Source organism: Ixodes scapularis, unplaced genomic scaffold (genome assembly GCF_016920785.2).
Source record: "Ixodes scapularis isolate PalLabHiFi unplaced genomic scaffold, ASM1692078v2 PGA_scaffold10__122_contigs__length_95168666, whole genome shotgun sequence".
NCBI classification, from domain to species: domain Eukaryota; kingdom Metazoa; phylum Arthropoda; class Arachnida; order Ixodida; family Ixodidae; genus Ixodes; species Ixodes scapularis.
This window is the reverse complement of record NW_024609836.1, coordinates 46,780,551-46,802,572: the sequence shown is the minus strand read 5'-3', so window position 1 is coordinate 46,802,572 and position 22,022 is coordinate 46,780,551. Positions and strand designations below refer to the sequence as shown.

Below are 22,022 nucleotides of genomic sequence, written 5' to 3'. Positions count from 1 at the left end.
TTCTTGGCAACAAAAACAGAACATAAATTGAAGTGAAATTTTTTTAAGTCTTGGGAGGAAGAAGTAACGAGTAACTACATTACTTGAAATAAGTAACATAAGGACGTTACCTGTTAATGTTTTGAAAAAGTAACGAGTATTTTACTTTGTTACCGGAAAAAGTAACGCATTACCAGTTACGACCTTGCTTGTAACGCGTTACCGCCAACAGTTTCCAAAATGCCCGAACTGTTGGGGTACAAACTAATTGGGTAATTTGCGCTTGGCTAATATAGCATTACACTTTGTGTATCCAACTAAGAACATCCTATTGAACAGATTTATTTTGCATAGTCTGATAAGTGTGGCATGGCTGTACATGCCCTGCACATGAAATTATTGGGGCATCATCCTCCGGTTACAGACTGCAAGCACTCTCGGTTTGCAGTAAACGACAGGCTATCTGGTTTTCAGGGGTCTCCGCCCAGTGTACAGTGTCACCAGCAGAAATTAGTCTGTGAAGCTTTTATCATCAACCCAAGACATATAAAAAAAAAAATCGTTTATTTGAATTTGTGTTTAATTGGTTTCAAACTAAGCAAACCAAAATTCACCGCCTAGGGTACAGCCTCACCAGCAGAAATTACCGTGGCTATGAATCTCTTAAAATCAGTTCATAGACATTAAGAAAAATAAAAATATATATAATTGAAATTGTTTTATTCTTCCCAAACTAAGCAAAGCCAAAGTATATCTTGAAAGGCTGTTGTTTCCTTCAAGCTGAATAAAAAAAAAAGAAAAAAAGAACAACGTTTTATTCCTAAATAAAGGTTGCATCATGATTATGCACAAGGTAGGCAAGGACAGGGTAATAAAATAGTTGCAGTAATGGAGAAAAAGAAAATTGAGTAGGCACAAGCCTTCATCAACATTACCTTCCCATGCTGGAAATGGTAAGTCTCTGGATTCTTGAAAAAATGCTAGCAGGTTATTAAAAGTCCTTAAATATTTTTCATAAAATTCTGCAAAACCTTTCTTTTTTTTTGCTTGGCTGGAAACTTTTAGAGATGATTGGCAAGGACGGAGCAGGCGATGGACGTCGTTGAAACTTGACCGCAGGTGTGACGAGGTACAGTGCAGTGCTGCTCTCCGTGTTTGTTTACCCTCTTCTGAGAAAGTGAAATTTACACTCTTACAAAGATGTTTAAATTCGGATGCCAATTGTGACACTGCAAATTATTTTTTTTTCTTATGGGGTTTGTTTGCAATTGAGGCTTCAGTACGATGCTAATTGTAGCGTTTTTAACATCTTTGTTTTCCTATGTACTTTTTGGTAATATTTTACATGCGCAATGTCCTGCGAACTTCATGCTGCCAAATGTTCTAGTCAAGGAGGTTATAAGTACTAGGAAGGGGCACGTTGCAATATTGGTGAAGCCTAGTCATAAAAAGTTTAAACGATATTGTACCCAACGTGACCGCAGATCTCCCCGGCGATTGATGCGCGTGACATGTCACGTGCGAGATGGATGGTTGATTGTAGAAGGATTCCTTGCAGGCTTGCCCGCGCTTTGTCCGGTAGGTTTTATGAGATCGGAGGCTAGACGAAGGCTAGCTACGGTCACGTGATGTGGTCATGTTAGGCTGATAAGTGAGGAGAGTAAGGAGGAAAATGAGGAAGAGGCGAGGTGGTCAAGGGAGCTTGGTTTGTGCAGGCAACGCGGCTGACGTCATACCCTCTCCCACCCTTTTATCCTCGGTTCTAGTCAGTGTTGCCAGATTGGGCTATATATAGCCAAATTGGGCTACATTTTTTTCTAGTTGGCGTCAAAATTTCGCCTTTGGCTATGTGGCTATTTTTGGGCTATTTCTAAGGGTGCGGCGAACTCTTGTCGAACCTCAGGTTCGACGTCGAACTTTGAGGTTCGACATGTTAATTTTCGAACTTCTAGTCAGTTTCGGAGAAAAAATTGTTTCTCTTTTGGCTAGTTGAGAGGAGAGAGAGGAAGGAGAATGGCTTCAAACTTCTACAAACTTCGGGGTTTTCACAATGCGGAGAGAAGCAGTGCTAGCAGAGTTCAAGCGGTCTCCCACAGCGCAGTGAAGCAGATCAAACAAACAAATTGCACCGTTTTTACCGGTCCGGTAGCACGTCTTCTACCCGGACGTAGACTGGACTCTCCAAATGCAGCTTTGGTGCCCATCGCGAAAATTCTTAGGCATCGCCAACTTTAAGAAAAGAAACACAATCAAAAATAGCTTGAACCGGAACGGGGGACGCTCATATTCTACACAAAGAAAAATAGACGGGTGGGTTATTGTCTAAGGTATAGCACCCCCTATACCTTAGATATAGGGGGTGCTAGTTTGAAACTCCCAGTTCTGACTGTTCTGCTTCTACATTCTGTTCTTTTACTGCATGATTATATCTCCCGGGCTTCACAATATCAATGTATGTTTCCTAAATTTTTAATCTTTCTTAAGCTTTTTGTTTATATATATATATCAGGGGACCTAATATACACAAAAAGTGGCGCATCTGAGGGTTGAAAAAAAGAATTTAACGTGTTTTTTGCGAGTATGGAAAATTGTCAATAAAAGGCTTAAAAATCGTTGTTTTTAGTCTTGGCTATGTTGGGCTATATTTATTTTATAGCTTTGGCTATATTTGGGCTATACCTCCCAGCCGTTTGGCGGTCTTTTGTTGGGACCATCTGGCAACACTGGTTCTAGTTCATCTTCTCGGTCGCATGATGAACTGGATGGACTGGGAATTCACTGTTGATTGGGAATGCCCACGTGACTAAAAACATCAAAATGTGCGGAGCATTTTTTTTTTTTTTAATTTTTTAGAGCGAAAATATAGTTGCTCTTTTGTGTTTCTATCAACTTCATATTTTGTTTTTGACGCACAATTGTTTCTCCTTTTCTTTAAAGCTAGGTGGCGCAAGCTACCGCCCATTATAAAGGGCATAGCCGTTAGCATCCACCCGTGCATGTGGACGTTTTTTTAATACGAGCTGAGCCGAGTTCATGCCGAACGTCGAGTCGTTGACGCAACCCTTGTGTCCAATACTAGCCCTGAACAATGGCAGACCTGAATAATTGACGCAGCAGCTACTATAGACGGCGCGCATTTTTTTAAAGGGTCTATTAGAAAGATATATAATTGAAGTCACTGTCCTCCAGGTCGACGACAGATACAATATCTTCAAAGCTATTGTAGGGCAAGGGCGTGTGCCGCTGCGCATGTAATGCCCAGCTCTGCTTAACAGGCCAGTTTTCTGAGCCTTGCTTTTAAGCGAACAAACATTTGAGGATTGTTAGGCTCATCTGAACCAATCTGTACTTTATAATTCTGTTCATCTCTTCTTTTTTTTTTTGTAATTATATTGGCATGGAGTTGCAGGCTCCTCCACGTTTGGTCACGACCGGTTCAGTGATTGAGACACGTGGTCCTCCAGCCATTGTTCACTGGGAGGTTAATTGACCCTAGCCAGTAAGCGATTTATATGCCCGGCAGGCAATATATCTCTACGCTCAACAGAGTGGACTTCAGAAGGTGCTCCTTTGCCGCGTTTTTGTGCAAACAAAGCACGGTGCTACGCCCGCGCGTCCGTACGTTTAACACTGCACGCAGTTTGTGCGATAGTGCTTTCGAAGGAGAACTGTTGTATTCCGTAGTGGTGGCGTGCACACGAAGAACACACAAAACACATTGGAGTGACCGCTCCCTCACAGTCTTGGAGGTTGGAACACACTGCGAACTTCGATGGCGGCTTTCGCGCAAACGATGATGAGTAGTTTCACGGCGTCGTACACGCACATAAAACATTGCTCACAGTCATATGTTTCAATGGGCTTGTTTCTCTCCATGCTGAAATGCTTCCCGCCACCTTTGACGACTGCATGAATCCCTCGACCCCTTCGCCTTTTCGCCTTCCTTCTAGTGATGGGTCGAATCTGCCGAACTTCTGATTCGGCAAAGTTCGGCATATGCCGAACTTTTGAAGGAAAGTTCGGCAAAGATTCGGCAAATGTCTCCACACGCCCGAGAACGCGAGGTGGCCATGAATTGCAAATGGACGCCGTGCGGTCGTGTAGTTACCATCGTACAGTGTAGAACAACCAGCGGTTCCGGTGAGGTGTGGGAGTAGGCAACACGGTAACTGTGCATTTGTGAGCCTTTGCAAGTGTGGTTCTCTTTGATATTTTCTGCCTCAGGAACAGAAGGTCGACCAGTAATTTACGCAATCCACTGCGCAAGTGACAGATGATGCGCTACATTCTGGATGACGCGATTTTCATTTGACCTTTTAGTGATGCAACGAGGTAGTTGAAGCATTGACTCACAATTACTTTAAAGCACTCCTTCAGGGGTGGAAGCGCTGCGCCAATTGCGCCACCCTGCGCCATTTCACTTCCCTGCGCCAGCCTGCTCCAAAACGCCAATTTCAACTTTTTTTTTTTTTAGTGTTTTCTTTAAATTTAGCGGAAAACGGTTGGCCACGGGCCACCATGTGGTGTGTACTTTTGCTTAGGTGTCACTGCGGGTGACTCGTACCAACTCGACTGGGGCTCCAAACCATGTCTAACCTCAGGGCGAGGCGCCGATTTTAGTTCATCGAGAGTGCGATGTCGTTTTTTACTACAAAGAGCTTGATATACGAACACATCGGTTTGGTTTCGGGCATATGGTTGGCGCGGTTGGAGCGAGCATGCAGTTGCCCGTGGTCCCGATTTGCCGTGATCGTGGGAGTTGGTGCCTCGGCACCGGTGGGCTACCTTGGCCATTAACATGAGCAGAAGTAAGTGGTCTTTACTAACTTTACCTGTTATTTGGTAGCCTACCATATTTGGACGCTTAGCCGTGAAGAATCGCGAGCACAGGCACATCCGTTCTCGAGCTCAATTTGTCTTATCAAAACAAAAACAAAACCATCATTGTGTGCGCGAATGTGCACGCTGTCGTGTGTTGTCTCCCGCCGTCAGACCACTAGCGAAAACAATACCCGCGATCTTAAGCGAGTTGGTTAATTGGCAGTGCTACACTTTTTTGTTTCTTTCCTTTAGCGCGGAGGAGTGGGGGTGACATCAGAAATGCCGTACAACACTCCCGCGCTGCCGATTCCTGTCAAGAACGTACCTTAACTTGCTATAGCCACCCTACTCGTATAAGTTTCGGGTATAGGTGTATCTGGTTGGGGGGGGGGGGGGGGGGGGGGGGGTTGGGTAGGGTAGAGAGAAGTTGGTGGGCTTTTTGTCACGTAAGAAGGCAGCCTGCCCCGCAGGGATCAGCGCCTGATCAGCTACATCTCATTTTCAGTCTCGTTCAAACTGCCTTCTCTTAAAGCACTTCTACTGAGTGCACAAGAACTCATAAGCAAGGGTGAGGCAGTTAAGGACATGGACAAGGTGGGGAGTGGACACCTCCTGCTAAGAGATGTGAACTCTAAACTGCCCAAAGTACTCGAGCGCATAAAAGAAATTGACTCTGCTCTTCAAACTGTGAAAAAAAAGGTGAACTTCAGTTTTTTCTAAATTACACAAATTCAGCTTAGTCACAACCCCTTTTTTTTAACATGGAGCCTGTGGGCTCTTCTAGTCAGTGTTTATGCTGCATATGTATTAGTGGCTGTGATATCTTTAAGACAATATATTTTTCCATCCAAAGTAATATAGATATAGCTTTGTATGTTAACTTGGGTGTAGGGATTACTGTATTTTATGAACAGTGATTAAGAACATTTGTATTTAATGAAAACAGGTCAGCAAGGACTGCTTTATTCTGAGACATGTTGTGGTACCTTAATTTTTTTATGGAGACACGCAATGCACAGCATTTTATGGAGTACATAAGGTTGCGTTGCTCTTCTAGTCGATGCTTAAAGCTGCATATGTACGAGCGACTGTGGTAGTCTAAAGATATAAAATACACATTTTATTTTGCATCTGAATTTTTGTCAAATGTCAGTAGCCTTGTATTTTGTTACTAAACTTGATATAGGGCTTTTTAAGCAGTGATTGAACATGTGTATTCTTTATTAAACAAAAACTGTAGTCAGCGAAGGTAGTTTATCTGACACCTTGCAGTGGTTTAGTTTTCTGGATACATGTTTACAATTGGTCTATTAAGTAGACGGTTTTGTACTGGCGTGGCTCAAGCTAGGCTTTTATTGTCGGGGCCTCCCATATAAAGTCTATCATGACTCTGCCTGCTGCCGGAATGGTTCTCAAAGCCTTTCCTTTGCATAAATTGCAAATATTCCATATTTCAATGCAATAGAAATAGAAAGGTGTGTATGTATGTTGCTTGAAAATTATTCTGGGGTGTGCATGCATATATTTTTGCTACATTTTCACATTTAGAAACAACAAATCACTTTTAGACATTTGTTTGACCTCCGTGACCTGCTGCAAGTCCTACTTCGACGGCTACAAAACTTATTTTTGCTGCTCCCGAGCTGCTCTAAAGCGAGCGTTTTACTGCTCCAAAACTGCTCCAAAGTGGGACTTTTGCTGCTCCCAGCCCTGATACAAAAGGCTCTAGCCCGCTTCCACCCCTGCTCCTTGCAATTATAACAATCCTGTTTTGAGCTCACAAGAAGTTTGTGCCAAAACAAAATAATATCGCTTTTTACTTAGCTTTATTTCTACATAAAACTAAACACACAACTATTGTGCTCGACGTTGCCTATCCGACATTCCTAACTCTTCCATCTTCCTAAACGTCCTTGTGTGTCCTAACACCAGAAACCGGCATTTTAAAGGTTAAAAACGAGACGTTGAGAATATGGGACGCACACTTTCATGCAAAGCTGACTTCAAATGACTCGTTGAAAAACATGCATATTGACAATAATATTGTTACCTTTTCTGGTGAAGGCTTAGTAACTGTTGCGTTCATTTTCGCGCACGAAACGGTGACTCCCAAAGAAAGTAAAAACGCAGTGTTATGGCCTTTGTATTTACACCGCACACACTTGAAGGCTCGCGCTGATGAGGCTTCAAAACCGAAACTCTCGTAGCGGGATTCGTGACTGCGCTCGCTGCTACCCAACGTTGCTGCTCCCCAACCTCGTTGTGACGCCACTTCTGCAAGAAGTCATTGAGATTGCCAGTAAACACACATTAACAGCACCGATACAGTTATCTTGTAGAATACCACCTTATTTAGTAATAACTGTTCCAATAGGCATTACATGTTGCATTTATGTTAAGAAAAATAGAACATAAAACCCTTTTCTCGTCAGAAAACAAAATATCAACGCAAGTCTGGTAACAATGTATTTTTGCCTAATCTTTAGAAAAGTTCGGCGTTGCCGAATCCCAAGATTCGGCAAAAGTTCGGGATATCACTACTTCCTTCCTTGTGGTCCGAAAATAAAAAAAAAAAAAAACAGGGAAAACATGAAAAAACAGTGAGTGCGCAGGCGAGCTGCTGGATATTGATCATGATGTTGAAAACCCGAGACTGGTAAAAGCAGAGAAACTTGGTCGAAGAAGAAAGACAGGGGAAAAGTACGTCATGAGGGAAAACATGGCCCACCCGGAAAAAGGCGACACGTCACATCCGGTCGCTCCTTGATTGGCTCAAACGCCCGCGTCGAGGGGGAAAAAAAATGGGTCCAGACACGACGTCTAGCTGCGTCGTCCTCCTCCGAGGGCAGACTTTTTTTCAATACAAAAATAAGCAGAAAGAAAAACTCACCCTACGGTGCGCGATTTTTCGCAGTGTAAATGCGCCTTTATAAAGGGTACAGCCGTTCGGATCCATCCATTTATCCATCCATCGATGGCCGGGGTACCCTTACCACCGTTACCGCGTGGTTCTAGCGCGACCCTGTCCCCCGACGGAATGTCGTCGGCCGCTCGTTCTCGCTTCCCGTTAAAGTCAGTAGTGGGGAAAGCGGGAACGAGGCGCTCGGTGACCAGCGTTTACCGGACCGCCGGAGCGAGGAGACGGGTGTTGAGCAGCAGACCGAGCGGCCGAGACCACGCGAGCGTCGCCGTTGCCCCGCTTCTTCCTGGAACGGACTCGTCCGTGATACTTTCGCTGGGACCCCTTTCCCGCCTTTTTCTCGTGCTCACGTTCGCTCTTGAGCGTTTTCGTGGCCTCCGCGCTGTTCTGTTGGTGCGCTCGTTTTGTTTCGCTAAATTTTCATTTTTTTTTTTTTTAAGCGGGAGGGGGCTTTTTTGGGGGGAGGGGGGAGGGACTAAAAAAGAGACGCGGCAGCAACGACTGTGCTGCAGGCAGACTGGATCAGGCGTGACGTCGTGGACTGTTCGCCACGCTCCCGGGTGCTTTCCCTCTCATGCAGCGTCCGGACATTTTGTTTTTTTCCCCCCTGGGTGCTGCTTTCTTCCTCGAGTGTCTCTTCCGCACTTTTTTGAGGGTCGGTCGGTTCCTCCTTGTGTTCCCTCGCGTACGCGAGTTCCCCCTTGGTGTGTTGCGTTGGTCGAGTGCAATGATCCGTCGAGTTTCTGACTTAGCTTGCGTCCCTTTGGTCGAGCTAGCAAGCAAGCAGTACTGTCGCGAGCCTGCCAAAGTTTGAGTTCGACCGTGTTCCACCTTTTTCGAACTTTCAAACCGTCAAGAAGCTTCGACTGAAGTTTGACTATAACGCGCATGCGCGGAAATCGAGAATTAGCTGGCGCCACCTAGCGGAGGAGGGGGGGGGGGGGGGGGCGACATGAATCGTCTGTATTGTTTCACATAAACATATATACTAAATCATTAAAGCCCCAGTGACACAGTAAATACATCTTGCGAAAGACAGTTTAAAGCCACTACGTGAGGTGTAACATCGGTCTTACGAAAACTGTCTGCAGAGCACTGGACAGCGTGGCGTCGCGCCAATCGCAGTGATGTGGCTGCTGCGCCATTTGTGTGATACTGCGCCAAAGTGCCCGTTCTGCTACATTTAATGTGAGGAACCTGCGCCAACATTGCGCCAAAACTTGATTTCACCTTATTAACACTGAAGACAGAATGGCTCGTGCCCCGCTACACGCCCGGGTCGTTAGGATAGGGTCGTGCGAGTTTTCGGAACTTTCGATTTTAGCAGCAAATAACGTACTACTGTCCTATTTGTTCTGTCTGTCAGTGTCAAACACTGACAGTACTAGGCATTTTCGCAATATCTCTCTATGTTTCCTACTCTGGTCTGGCGTGGAAATAAGCTTTGTCGAGTGCGCTTCTCACCGCACTTTTATGTACTGCAGTGAAGTGGCTACCGCGAAGTAAGCATCGCAGTTTTGCTCGTTTTGCTTCGCCGCAGTGCATCCGAGTGCTAAAGGGAAAGCATTCCCCCAGAGCGGGACGTTAAACATGCAGGCGTCGGGTATATTGAAAAGGTAAGGAACTTCGTGAGTGTTAATGTAACAGCTCTTAGTTGCAGTAAACATTTCTGAATTAAACTGCGGCTACTGGTTATATAGCCTGCGGTACTCTGGCGATATCCTTTCAAATTATGGATTTAGTTGCAAGAAACTTTATATGAACTATAGCTTTATTTTTATTTGAATCCCGTTGTTTACTTTGCACCTTTATATATGTTTGATCCGTTCGAGGTTCAGTCAGTAGAATAAATTAAATCTAAATTAGGTGAGGCAGTAGAACTTCTTTTTTTTTTTTTATATCTGATATAAAGAATTTTTGTTTTATTGCAACGTTTAGAACTTGAATGAAACATCAATTTGTGTGCTCAAGGTTATTCTAACATTATTTTAGTGGAATATACTATTTGGTTTACATTTTATTCCATACCTAAAATGACCATTCACAGCAGTCCGTACCATCCTTCATCGATCAGCACCTTGCTGGACAAGAATTACGAAAATCCCCGGAGAAGGGGAACAAGAGGGACAAAGGACAAACACAAATCTCCAAACACAGCTAGGTGACTGGTGCGCGACCGAAAAAATCCGCCTGGTCCGGGTATCGAACCCGGGACCTCATCATTTCAGGTGGAGCGCTCTACCAACTGAGCTAACCAGGGGTTCGACGTCAGCAGAGCAAACAGGTTTTATCAGCTGCCACCAGTCTAATATCAACAGAGCTGAAGCTTTCAGTTTAAGGTTATGATTATAATGCGATTAAATGCAAAGCTGCAAGCGAGCTGGACAAGAATGACTGTCACCTAGCTGTGTTTGGAGATTTGTGTTTGTCCTTTGTCCCTCTTGTTCCCCTTCTCTAGGGATTATTTTCATCATTCTTGTCCAGCTCGCTTGCACCTTGGCATTTAATTGCATTATAATTATAACCTTAAATTGCAAGCTTCACCCTTGTTGGTGTTAGACTGGTGGAAGCTGATAAAACCCGTTTGCTCTTCCAACGTCTAACCCCTGGTTAGCTCAGTTGGTAGAGCGCTCCACCTGTAATGGAGAGGTCCCGGGTTCGATACCCGGACCAGGCGGATTTTTTTGGTCACGCACCAGTCACCTAGCTGTGTTTGGAGATTTGCGTTTGTCCTTTGTCCCTCTTGTTCCCCTTCTCCAGGGATTATTTTAGTCAAAAATGAAATGTGTGCTTGTGCTGCAAAACGACGTTTTGCTGCGTCATAATGGACTTTTGGCTGCTCCAAAAGGTGCTGCAGAATGACTCGGGTCAATTGCATCGCTGCAATCGCATATTTTGCTGTCTGAAGGAGTATTAAGGGACTATAGCACAGCTGTTGAAACGTGCGCACACATCGCGGCACAGCTAGCGCGAACCCGACATCAGCAGCTTTTCGTGTTCTGTTCCAACATGGTATCGACATAAAATAGTGCATTAACGGGCTATAGTTGGTTGTTGACAGACAAAAGAGTAGCACAAAAAAGGCGGGACACAAAAGAAGCAAAACACAGGGCGAGAGCAAACATGCAACTAAAATGAGATTGTAAGTGCCTGTAGCAATTCTTCCTGTGTACTCATATAAATCCCACAAGCGTCCACATCGTCAGTTCTCGTTTTGAGGATATTACGTTTAGATAGACGTCGGCCCATAGAGAAACTTCATTTTCCTCAAATATCTTTTGGTCCAAGTAACGTCATGTTCTCGAACTTTCGCGTTCTATCCCAACCGCGCTAGCCTCACATTCTTACGGTTTCTGCGATGCATAGTTTTTTACCCTGGCCGAAAAAAGAAAAAAAAAAAAAAAAAAAAAAGGAGCCAAAGGTGGTTTTGCGCCACCTCCCACTGGGTCATCGGAACATTTAAATGCTTGATCAGAAGGTCTGTAACCGAGAAGTGATATTCGAGTGATGATTTAAGTTCGCTCGAAAATTAATAGGATTCACTTCCCGCGACCCCTGTACCATTCTGGATGTATCTCTGGTGTCAGTAACGTACGGAACACGTGTTAGCATCTCATTCCATATGTTGGGCTGTAATCCGTTCTCTGCCAGACCAAGCGTCCACGTACTCCGGCCGGCGATGTCGGTCCCCGCCTCGGTCGACAAACGGGGACGCTGAAATAAATAATAAGAAAACGGACGATAAAGATGGCATGTTTGCTCCCATACGTGTGCATGCTGGCAATAGCGTTTATAATACAGCGCTGCCGAAAACTTTCTTCTACGTCTCTTTAATACCTCCGCTAATACCGGCTCGGCCTCGCGCGTCAGTCAGTTCCTCGGTGTTTTTTCGCGTCAGCGCTATCGCCGTATGCTTCCTGGTTTCGTATCTTGGCCTTTATTGGTCCTCGTTTGTTCGGGTGTGATGCGCGTGCGTCTGCGAGCGCCTGTGTATACCTCCACCTTCTCGGCGTCGTCGTCGTGATAAACGACGGCGGGACGACGGTTGGCCGGTGTTTGCTTTTTGTGCTGTTTTTTTGTCCGAGAAGCCGCAGCTGTTGGACGAGCCGGGTTTGGCCCGAGACACGGACGCGAGCTAAGAGACCGGCAGATGTGCGGCGCATCTTCGTTATGAAAATGGCGCACAGACACATGCACACAGGCACAAAAAGACAAAAGAAAGACAACGGGCGAGCTCACATCTTGACTTTTTCTTCCCCATACTCTCGGTGTTTCGTCACTGTATTAGTTTTACCTTATGGTTAGGCGGTAGATTTTCCGGCGTTTCTTTCTAAGGTAAGTGGGTGGATGTTTGGTCGGGGTTCGTTAATTCTTTTTGGGATATCGGTGTATTTCGGCGATCTGCTTCGGACGGGAAAAAAAAAAAAAAAAAGAAACGGTGATTGTCATTAGAACAAAAAAAAAAAAAAAAGGCGCTAAAAATTAAGAGAGGAGGGTTTCGACATAAACACTCGTAGCTAAAACCAAAAATTCGAGAATTTCTATTTATTATTATTTGAATCGATTTTGTATATTTGACACCGACGCACATCTGTCGGTATTTTTCGGCGAAAACCTTCTAGTCTACGGCTTGCGTATGATGAACCGCAAAGGACGCTACGAGCCATCGAAGCGTAAAGCCGAAGCCAATCCGATGCCGTGTGTCACGTGAATTAAGGGACAGGATAAGCGACGCGCTGGGCACGCGCATAAAGTTACGGGATTCAGAGGCCAAGCCTCTGAGGGCGAATTATGCGGACTGTTGTGTCCCAAGCATCCGTGCAAAAACGCGAATTCGGAAGCAGCGCGGTCGTGCCCCGTTGTGCCTCTGACAACGTTGCATGGAACTTTTCACGTGGAGTTCTGAGCGACGGGCAACGAGCGCTTGATTGTGGCGGAACAAGTTCGAGGCCCATGTACGGACTAGCCGACTTTTCTTGTTTGTCAATTAAAAAGGGAGCGCTTAGCGTGACCTTCAATAAGACGAACAGAAGCACGGCGGCCCGTCAAAAGGACAACTGCTTTGCGGGTGCATCCGTGACCAAGAAGGTCTTGGCGGTGCATCGAGAACCAGGGTATCCTGAACAGGGTAAAAAAAAAAAAAAAAAAAAAAAAGATTTTAATTAAGTAAATTACTTTTATTTAAATCAAAAGTGCTTCGATTTAAGCCACTGTAGCTAAGAAATGGCACTTCTGTACCCCTAGATGTATTTTAAACGTGAAAGATTGCTTGATATTTTTGTTCGATATTTGAAAGGAATGCGCAAGAAAGAAATAGTGCAAATATAAACTTTTCAAGTACAGTTTAAGTAACTAGTTTGTTTTATTACTATAAACCCCGCCTTAGAAAATGAGCTCGATATTTTCGTTAGTGAAAAGATTTATTAGCCTTTCTTTGGAATTCTCAATCGTGATTCAAATCGTATTGATTTTCATTCTCCGCCTGGATCCAGGATCATTTCGGTATGCCATGGGATTAACCGCACCGAATGGGGACAATTGCCGTGGCGAAGGGACGTCCGGACGCGGACACTCGGATCGTGCAATCGTGTGTCGTTAATATGGACGGCTTTGTTTTCCCTCCAAATTCGTCCGCATATCATGACGAGACAAAAATGCGTGGGTTTACCGAGTTCGTCCCCCGGAAATGTTGTCCGAGGGAGCACCCGGAAACAAAGCCGCCTCCACCAAAACTGGTGGTCGCGAGCTTCACGGTGCGGTTATTCACGTTCGGGCTGCTATTGCCGATCTCTCTCGGTCACCAGTGCCTGGGCCTACTCGGGGTTCATTGGGGGCCAGCGGACCGAATCTTGGGACTCATCATGATTTTGAACGAGTAGAATATATACTTTTTTTTTTCTACGAGGCTACTTTCGCGTCCCGCCTCTCTATAGTAGTTTTTATCGGAACCTTTCTGCCACGCGAGAAAAACGGGAAAAGATGGTCACGTGGTTGGGCTGACTGTTTTGCTCTCTGCATGCGGTAAACACTGTGTTAGCGGAGATAGCGCGAACACAACGTTTCTGTTTTCTCTAATTTCATTCGTGTAGTTTCCCGTTGAACGGCCACGTTGAGCCTCTAAGTTGAGGCATCGCTCGATCGCATTCCCGTCCACTATAGTCACTGACAGGGCGAGAACGAGAGTGAGGCCCTTTATTTGCCCCGCCTCCGACGCCAGCGTTCGGGAACGCTTCGGCATCCCGTGAACCCTGGGGTGCACGCCCAGTCAAAGCACGATGGAAGGCAACGAGCGCGTCCCGCCGTTCTCATTATTTCGGTAACTATGGTATTCTTGAAGATTTGTATATATATATATATATATATATATATATATATAAAGGCGATAGATTTTCTGCTGTGTGGGGAAAATCCGGGGATTGCGTATTCGCATTAACTGTGTGGCGCACTGTACAGCAGCCATTTCGATCGACCCCAGGAGTGGGGCGTTCTCTGCGAAGCCTAGCGGGAGGTTTTCTTTGTTTGCTTATTTTGTTGTTGTTCACCGAAGTAATTCTGTCCATGCCCGACTCGTTGCAGTTGGCTTCGGAGTCGACCTTGACGGCGGTGCCTTCCCGGGCCAGCTCCGGTGAGTCACCAACATGTTTGTTTGTCGATGGCCGGAAAAATCGCTGGGGAGGGGGGTTTCCCTACCCGTTTGGTGTTGTTGTCGGTCGTTGGTTGTTTTGGCCCGTCGTATGAAAAACCAACGGGCGTCTGTGACGTCGCCCCGAGCCAAGCTGGTTACGGTGCCCCGAACACCTGGTGCAAACAGCCCACACCAGGAGCGCAGCGAGCGGTGCGTCGTTTGTTCGCTACGTCTATCGGGAGATGGCATCACCCATCATCGCTGAGAGGAAGGGTCGGCAATACTTTTTGTTGCAGCGGGCCGAAAGACTAGGTGGCGCTAGCTACCGCCCGTTACAAAGGGCATAGCCGATATCATTCATCCATCCATCCATCGAATCGCCGCTAATCGGTGGAGGGCTGCAAATTGGAGTAGAAATTGTCCCAAGCTTAAAGTGACGTGCAAATTGTCACCCTCAAGGCATTTAGCAGTGCACTACAACCGGTGTGTGAGCTTTCCAAACCGGTGGGGAAATTCGCGAAGCTTATGTGATCAAAACAAGGGGTGCTCATTAGTTTGTCAGCGAGCCTTCCTAGGCCTTGATCGATAAGGAATTCTAATTTTTAAAACAAGAGTGAGCATGCTAAAAATAGCGTGTTTTTATGGTATATTTAGCTCGATATTTATCGAATAAAATTGCACTTGCGACTTTTTTGAGGTGCTGGCCCATTGGTCATTCGCAAACACATGTTTGACTTCCCGATGTGCATTTTAAAAGGACCTTGAAACGAAAGCTGCTGCGAGCTTTCGACATTTGAAAACTTTGATTCGGGAATGCCATTGTAATACTTGACGAAGTCGTTCGCGGGGAATACATTCTACAAATTATTATCTGTTTAGCGATCAGCTGATGAGCAAATATCTCGCGAACCTCCTGGACTTCGGCAAGTCTTAAATGTTTTCGGCGTGTATTTTTATTTTATTTTTTTTATAGGAAGGCAGTTGCGCATTAAAAATATCTCGGGTAAAATACACCACCTAAATACACGTTCGGTGAAAGTTTGAGCTTTTGGTGGTGAAGGAAGACCAGCGAAGCTGGTCTTCCTTCACCACCAAAAATGCACCACCTAAATACACGTTCGGTAAAATGCACCACCTAAATTAATACACGTTCGGTGAAAGTTTGAGCACTTTGGTGAAGGAAGACCAGCGAAGCTGTTCTATGGTGCGAATGAAGTAATGGCCGGCCGCAAGTCGGCAGGCCACAGTGGAAACGTTGCCGCCATCGGTGAGCGACGACGGCAACCACACAACCGACAAGCCGGTTGTCTGATTGCCGTTATCGCTCATGGATGGCGGTAGCTGTCCAGAGTTCTGTGTCATCATTAGTTTGCTGACGGACACGATCCTTGGAAAACGAGCTCTTAACAGCTCCGCTGTAAAAAAAGAAAAAAAAAAAACAGAAGTCGGCAAGGCCTTTTTCTGAATCATCGGAATATGAAATTATGAAGATGAACGAACAGTACTGATGGAACGTGAACGAAGGTTAAAAAACAACCGTATCTCCACGTGGTGAATGATGTTGATTGGGGCGAAGCTCCGGTGGTGCTTGTCTGCGTAGACGCTGAGCCGCAGCATGCCGAGCTCGTTTTCATCCATGTCAGAAAGAGAATGTGTGGTATGGAACGTGGTTATATACGCATTTGAGCGTTTGACAGCAGCGTGACATGGATGAAAACGAACGAAAGGCTCTGCATGCTGCGGCTCAGCGTCTACGCAGACAAGCACCACCAGAGCTTCGCCTCAATCAACATCATTCACCACGTGGATGTGCGGTTGTCTTTTTTTCTTTTTTTGCCCTACACGAGCACGGAAGCACTTGCTCTCGTGCTCAACACGAGCACCCGACGCCGGACATCGGACGGACATACGGACATGGCTAGCCCCTAAAAAGCTTCGCCTCTAAAAGCCGCCGAAAAACGGGTCATTCATCTGCATATTTCCACGCTCCCCAAGGGATTTGGACATGTCCCCGCTGCATAGCATTCCTATGGGCATTTAGAAGGCCCGATGGGAGAGTTGACAAAAAGCGAGCGCTGAGGGCGGGAAGATCGCGAGGACGAGCCTCCTGGCTGGAATGAGCGGACTTCTTCCTTACGGCATCTCTCTCTCCCTCCACGGTGTGTCCCGTTAGCGCGGCGAGTGACTCACACACATACCCCCCATTTGCGCTCTCTCTAACCTCGCCCTTTTCGCGGCCTCCTTTCGAGAAAAGACAATCAAAAGAAAGTGACTCTGGGGACGGCGCTGGGCTTAGCACAGCCCGCACCGCTACCGTGGTCGTCGGGACATTTTGTCGCGCGCGGTGAAAGACCGTGGCTGCGCGGTGGAGCAGTATATTTAGAGCGGCCCGTGCCTGCCCGCTTGCTCACCGCCGGGGGTTGAGGGGGAAAGGGTGGTTCCTCTCAGAGAGAATATATTTATTCCACGAGGATGGGTCCTGGAGGTCGAGGAGCACCTTCGGAGCACGCGGTGGCTGTTGCCACGCCCACGCACGGGCCGGTGTCTGTGGCTGCCCTCGCGTGCCTCTGGTGGGGCGACCTTGAAGGATGACGTCAGCAGCTCTGACGTGCCCCGTCTAAAAAATGTTATTCTTGTGTGCGTGTGTGTGTGTGTATATATATTTTTAATGGGGAAAACGATGACTTGTGTATATAGGGCTTGAAGAAGTTGGGCTGCCCGTGCAGCTTTACTAATTTTCTCCTTTAATGTACTGCTTTTAAATATGCATTTGCATATTTAAAATATTACGGATATGCATAATATAAATGTGCATATCCGTAATATATATGTGCATATGCGTAATAAATGCACATATGCATATTTAAATATGCGTATGTGCATTTACTATCGAGGTACAGTGCTAATCACCCTTGTCTATAACGCGCGAGCGTGCGGCTTTCTCCGGGGAGCGCTAGACTGGTGGCATTCGCGGAAACGAAGCTAGTCACGTGACGCAACATGGAACGGCCCGCTCGAGGGGTGTCCTGCCCACTCTATCAGCTGGCGGCGAACGCGGAAGGCTGCTCGCACTCTTTTTGCAAACATCATTGCTCGAGCAATAAACAAACTAAAGCATGAAGGCGTATCAACAATGTCGTCATGAAAAAACAAAAATATATCATAAAGCACTTTACTCTTACCGCTTATCAAGCTGATAGAGTGGGTAAGACACCCCTCGAGCGGGCCGTTCCATGTTGCGCCACGTGACTAACGCAGTTTTCGCGAATGCCAACAGTCTGGCGCTTCCCGGAGAAAGCCGCACGCTCGCGCGTTATACACAGGTCTGATTAGCACTGTACATATATACAGGGTCCGATCGAGAAAAGTAAACCCTACTTTTCGGCCTGGGTAAAAAATCTACGCATTGCAGAACGCTCAAACTCCGCCAGAATGTAACCCTAGCGTTCCAAGCAAGATGCCAAAGTTTCAGCCCGATCCGATAACTTAATCAAAAGTTATAAGTGATTTTCTGAAAATTTCAATGGGAAAATGGAGCCCATTTTTGCCCGTTTTTGGTTTCTGGTGTCATAAAGCCCCATGTGTGCGAAAACTCCGTCGGCGGCCATTTTCCCATTTGAAATTTTCAGAAAATCACTTATAACTTTCGATTAAGTTATCGGATGGGGCTGAAACTTTGGTATCTTGCTTGGACCGCTGGGGTCACATTCTGGCGGAGTTTCAGCGTTCTGCAATGCATAGATTTTTTACCCAGGCCGAAGAGTAGGGTTTACTTTTCTCGATCGGACCCTATATATATATATATATATATATATATATATTTGTATACGTGAGTTAAATCGTTCCGGCGAAAAGCACGCATCGCATAAAAAAAGGGGAATGTCTTATTGAGCCCTGAAAAGGGCCCCATTCGGGAAAATGAATAGCGTTCGGTATGATTCGTTTCATAATTACTTTCGAGGAATTCACTTTTTGATTTGTGAATTTAGATAGGTGTTGTGCGATTATAAACTTGCTGAAAATCATCGAAAACCACTAAATGAACTCATTTTTAAAACAGATGCCACGTGCAGCATGTTACTGCGTTTCGAAGGGAAAACAAATTTAAAAAAGTTCAATTTTGATGCGTTTTTAGGTTTCACCCTCTCGGTCTTTGCGCCAGCCTGGGCGGGGCAGGCAGGGCAGGCAGGGCAGGGCAGGGCAGGGCAGGGCAGGGCAAGACCGGACCGCTGGCTCAAAGATGCGTTTCGGTAGTGGACCGAAACCTAGAAACGCGTCAAGATCGTGAGTTTTAACAGAAAAGATGTTTTGGTGAGACGTTTTCTATGAGAAAATGTCATGGCAGGCGTCATACCGAGCGTCATGAACGGGTGACACGCAGGGATCGTTGCACAATGTTAAGCTGATACATATAAAGTTCGAGCCCCGGCAGATTCTCGAACCCGGGTAGCCAGCTGGTCTGGAAGGGTAAATGATCTTCTTTGAATGCCGGCGAGAAAGGTCGGTTTGGGGTGATAATAATAGGATACATGAAAAGAAATGATAAAACAAAAGATAATACGGAAAAAAACACGTAAAATAAAACAATTAAGAAAATATGCAATAAATAGAATATAATAAATAAAAATAAATACCGGCCTAAACTAAAATACCGTAAATACAAAATTTATATAAAATAAAATAGTAAATAAAAAAATACTTAAAAAATAATTCTAGCAGAAAGGACACACATGGAGTGTGGCTTGTGCTGGATGCGTTCTGTGCTCCTTGGTCTTTGTCGGCATAAAGAAGACTCATTTTTCCGGAATGCAGTAAAATGCTTTAGGCGTGCCTTCTATATTTCTAAAGTAAGTTTAGGGGTTTTCGATTATCCTTGACACGTTTCTAAGTGTAGCCATGCCTATAAATGTACTCATTAAAAAAAGTTAATTACTCGAAAGCAATTAATACACTAATTATACCGAGCGCTATTAATTTTCCCAGCATGGCCCTTTGGCAAAAACCAATATAACATTAAACTTTTTTTTTTTTTTTTTTGTATACGTTTTGAGGAGCATTTCCTTCATATCAGCAAGATGTAGAGTGGGCACTAAAACAGCACGGTTGATCCGAGGGCCCGAACAGCAAAATCGTCGCACGTGGCGCTGCGACACCGAGAGCAACAGTGGCCAGGGCGTTACCACCTTTCCATCCCCGGCGTGCTCAAACAAACAAATAACGTTTTTTTTTTTTTTTTTTTTTTTTTTACGTGGGTAAGTTGCTTAGGGTTTTTGCCAGTTCAGCATTTTAAAAACATTCAATGGTGGTTAAAGCAGTGAATAAAACGGAACACATCTCTGGTCTTCCCCCAACAAATACTTAGTCAAATTTGAGGGGTTTACGTGCCAAACTAACGAAAGGCATCTAGCACGCCCCAGCAAAGGACTGGGGATTAATTTCGACCACCTGGGGTTCTTTTGACGTGCAACCGAAATCTCGGTTAAGCCCAATTCACATGGTGCGATTTTACCTGCGATTTCGCAAGTGCGGCGGTAATCACCGCAGCTTCCAACACGCTTTTTTTTTTTTTTTTTTTCTGCCGCACAAGCGATGGTGTTACTGCGAAATCGCGAGTAAAATCGCACCATGCGAACCAGGCTTTACACGCCGCCTCCGCAATAAGCCTCCGTCCCGACTTGCGGGCACCTCGGCCGGGATTCGAACCAGCCTCCCGGGGATCCGTAAGCCGGCGCTTTGCCGCGGAACCTCGGAGGGTCTCAGTGAACCTTTCGAGCTGCGGAAGCAGGGAGAAATGACCCCTCGTGCGAAGGCAGTAAAAGAGCTAAGCTCGCCCGTTCACTCTAAGGTCAATAGATATTGGGCAAGAAGTGCCATTGCCGCCCCTGCATGCTAGCCGGACACAAGCAGATGCTAACGTGCAGTCGACCAGAACTTCGAGAAAGCAATTGGCTGATCGGTATCTGTTGCCATGGCAATCGCCATTTCGATGTCTGTCGAAGCTTCGAAAGGGTCGTTCTGAACCGGTAGGGCAAATATCGCTATAAAGTATCGTCGTACTGGAAGCGTTCCTCGCCAATATAGGCGTCTTTGGCGATGCGAGTGCAATCCACTTATCAATCATGCTTATCTCCGCAGATCTCTTATATTGTAATTGTTCTTGCGTGTTGACAGACGGGAAAATTAATTTTCAATGCCGCCGAGCACCGGCGCCGCATGTGGTGGCGGTGCGAGTATGTGGGCTTGTTTCGCCGGTGTCTGGATAACAATAATCTCAGTATTCAAGGAACGTGTCTATAAAGCTACCCTTCGCCAGCGAATTTAGATCGGATTCCCAAGAATGGAGAGGTCTAGGAGAAACTGCTCATTCCATGAACCAAAATGGCGACCATATACCGGGAGCTTGGCGTTACTTTCCCAGGATCCAGTGGCATTAGTTCACTCTAGCCCGGCTGTAAATTCCTGGCTAGCTGGTCGAGATGTTGCTACCCTACATTCTTGCAATATCACCACGAGTTAATTTTGAACATTTTACTGCAAGGTAGCTGTCAACATCCACCAGGTTCCGTACTTTCTCTCTTCGCGGGGCGCGCACACCGTCCCTCCCTGAATGCGTGCTTTTCCCTATGCACGCGGCTGCGGTGCGGCAAAGCGAGATTCGCAGTATCGCGCTGTGCACTCCGCGGGTACTATCGCTTCTCCGCAATGGACCAGTGTTCAGTGAGAAGCTCACTCAGTGGGGCTAACTAACTGACCCGTCGCAACCTTGGCTCTGTGAACATTTCGAAAAGTACTAATGTTACAGTTTTTTTCTTAAGCGAATTTTGAATAGCGTCTTATTCGACACCCACATTAGGAAATTCGCACAATCCTACCAAAATGGCATCGAAGCGCTAGCCAGGTGGTAACTGAGCGCGTGCACTTGAAATATAGAACGGAAAATCGAACCTGGATAGGTTCCTCGCTGTCGTCACTCTGTAAATAGTTAATAGTACGTGAGTGTAGAGGCTTTTTATAGTGGAGACGTATTAACAATGACGCGGGCTGTATACTGTTGATGCCGCCGTGGCTCAGAATCATTCAGGGCGCGTCTCATTTGCTCGTGCATCGTCTCACGTTTGCCTAGAAAGTGGTGGTATCGGTCGTTGGTATAAAAAAAAAAACGTCTGTTGTGGTTCCCATGCTCTTCCAGCGTATAAATTTTTGAGTCCTACAAACCATTATCGGAAGCTCGCGCAGCTTGCATCGTTCCCGCAGGCGTGCGGCCTGAGTGATAGGCCAAAAGGCGTCGACTTCGTGTTGGTGCTAACAGCTTCGCGCAGTGTACGAGGGAGCGAAATACATGTTGTTCGACCCTCGTAACCAGCACGCTTATTGAATACTGCATGAGGTCCATCGAGAAAGACCCTTTGGTCATTCCCCGCAAGCTGCGTGGTAAATGCGCTTGATCCCTTGATGCTGGAAAATGGAATCCAGACGCAAGGAATGTCGTCTTTTTTTTTTGTCTTTTTTTCCTCATTTCCTGCACAAGTTGAAGGTAGCAAAACAACTGCGACGAATTGTTTTGACGCTTTTTTTATTATTATTCAAGTATGTAAGGTTTTCGTGCCTCCAATGTCTTAAGTTTTGCTGTATTATCTCTCTGTCTCAGAGAGAGAGAGAGAGAGAGTTGTTTTTGTT

At 45.8% G+C, this 22,022-nt stretch overlaps 1 protein-coding gene and 1 non-coding gene across 6 annotated transcripts in view; one reads left to right on the top strand and one right to left on the bottom strand.

Annotated features, from left to right (window-relative positions):
- The window catches only part of LOC8034657 (protein Smaug homolog 2), a 94,018-nt gene that overhangs the window by 5,671 nt on the left and 66,325 nt on the right, over positions 1-22,022 (top strand). For all 5 annotated transcript variants that reach the window (XM_042288193.1, XM_042288203.1, XM_029991101.4 and 2 more), the window contains exon 2: positions 14,297-14,345. The gene's annotated coding sequence lies outside the window, so the exon portion shown is untranslated. The remainder of the gene's footprint in view (positions 1-14,296; positions 14,346-22,022) is intronic.
- Positions 9,908-9,980, bottom strand: Trnas-uga. Its single transcript has one exon. It is a non-coding gene; the product is annotated as a tRNA-Ser (tRNA).